Source organism: Penaeus japonicus, unplaced genomic scaffold (assembly GCF_977035675.1).
Source record: "Penaeus japonicus unplaced genomic scaffold, GWHDUDI00000001_assembly GWHDUDI00000003, whole genome shotgun sequence".
Classification (NCBI taxonomy): domain Eukaryota; kingdom Metazoa; phylum Arthropoda; class Malacostraca; order Decapoda; family Penaeidae; genus Penaeus; species Penaeus japonicus.
This window is the reverse complement of record NW_028234405.1, coordinates 23,232,802-23,235,301: the sequence shown is the minus strand read 5'-3', so window position 1 is coordinate 23,235,301 and position 2,500 is coordinate 23,232,802.

Genomic DNA, 2,500 nt, shown 5'->3' with positions numbered 1-2,500 from the left:
TTTCTTTGTTTGTAACGTTTTGTTCAGATGGAAGAGACATGTCGATGAAGATAAATTTGTTTTGATCATGATATCGGGACTCTTGACAGCAATCTCCTTGTCAGCTTGGATTGGCATATCCCACAGTGTGACCACATCTCTCTTCAACGAATGTGCTTGGCTGATGTTCCTCTAGAGGGCATTGCAACATCAAAGTCTTTACGTATTTTACAGTGCATGTATATAAGTACTTTGCCCTCTCTTTTAAGGTATTCCTTTTTCGCCAGAGTGGGGCTTCCTGACGTGCAATGTTCTATGGCTTCGTCATATTCATGGCATATTCTGCAATTTGTATTTGTTCCGTCTTTAATGATATGGTACAGCTAGTGTGTTTAGAGCAGTTGTTTTGTGCTTCGCATTAAGCTCACTTTTGAGGACCGTTTCTCTCTCCGCTAATACTGACATTGCAGAATGTTAGATTCTGCCTTCCATGTATTTATATGTGCCTTCTTGATATGATTCTTGATTAATCTTTTTCAGTTGATTATGGTTTTGTTACTTTCCTCGCTTGAATGTTGTCTTAGCTCATTCATCTAAAGCGAACTGCATGTTTATGGCATCGTTAAACTTTTTCGCAATGTCTAACAATCATTCAACCTTTCAGTCGACCATATAATTCAAATGATTTAATGTTTCTTCAAATCAGAGAGTGGAGCGAGAGCCATGCAAAATAAGAGGGGGATAGATTCTATTCTTATTAATGATAGAGTTTTAAACTATTTTCCTGTAGAGTAGTTTATAATCAATGTTGTTTTCCATGTGTTCATGCTGTGAAATTGGTTAAGACTGGTGAGATGTTATTATTATATAATTATCACTATTATCACATATAGGGTACAGATGCGTATCTACTTCTTATAATAAAAGTTCCTTGTATCTTCTTTTGTGATTTGTGGTATTATGACGAATTTTCATGATCCTGCTCTCATGCTGGACTAAATTATAATACCCCCTGTATGGAAAAAAGGCTGGCTACAACTCCCTGTTTAGGACACCTTGCCTTAAACCAACAGCAACAAAATCACACATTAAACTAATATTCAAACATATAGCTCTGGTTTTCAAAAACAATACATGCAGATTATTTACAAATTAGCTATTAGGTTTTGAGATCGGGTAAGCCAAGGTACAGTCCCTTCTTCATTATAATCAACTTCGCACAGGAACTAACTAGTTACCCTAGTGATACTTTGAGTTTTTTTTTCATATGGTACTTTAAAATTGCTTAAAATGAAAATAAAGGCAAAACAATAAATTTACGGGACAAGCGAACCACAGAAATAATATTTTTGTATTGTTGCAAGCAATAAAAAAGAAAAAAAAAACGTGTTGCTGCAATCCCATGGTGGTGGATCCTAGTAGCCATGGGAGAAATCATCCCTGAAACGACTAGATTAAGATCTCCTCAAAGACAGCACACTTTCTAATCTCTGTCTTCAATATCCACAATTCATCTTAAAATCAATGTTGCTACTGTAGATGGTAATCAAAGCTAGGACACTTTTGTTAAAGGTATGATCGACAGACATAAGAAATTGCACCAAAATCGGTTCAAAAGTAATAATTATCGATGTTATCATCAAATTTACGAGAGGAATTGTGAGATATTTCCAGTTTAATGTATCGGTACACCAAAATTTATTTTCCCGATTTTAGTGACTAGGTGTTCGGAAGTCAAATGAACTAAATCATTTACATATAAAATAGTCTATCCGTATATGACGATATTCAAAGAAAATCAATGTTTCATTGTGTTCATAAAAAACGTAAAACTTGCAAGGGTAACTTTAATATTCAAGGTCTTCCACATTGGCAACATTAGTAAATTGAAAACAATGGTCTAAACATTGCGGTATTTATGTGGATACATAACTGCTGTAAAGTATATTGTGGTATGAAACCGCTATGATCATACCTGTAAAAGGCTACATTTCAGTAGTCTAATCTTTAGATATTGTTTTGTTATCTTGATCTTATGTATATCCCACCCTCGCTGTTCTTAACTTCGATGTTTTGGGATGAATATGGAGACGACTTCCTCTTCATTCTTCTTTGTTTAGCTTCATACAACTAACGCTTATTCTACATCATAAAAACACACACGTCTGAACACTAAAAACATTCACTCTGCTTCCGACAAAGGTTTATATAAAATGGAAGATTAACAGATCACCAATGGAGTCGCACCGCTATACATTGACCCACAGCTAGAGATTGAAGACTTCGCAGCAATCTGTTCTCTCCCTCAGTCTCTATTTCCTTCTCTTTGTGATTCGTCGCCTCCTCCCCCCCATTCCCCATCTCTTTGTCTCATTGTGGTTCTTCCCTCTCCCCCTCTCTCTCTTTCTCTTTCTCTTTATCTCCCTCTCTCTCGCATTTCCTTTCCCCTTCCCTCTCTCTTTGTGTCTCGCTCTCTCTTTTTTAAAATAATTTTGGAAGAAAATATTAGATGAAAAAATGG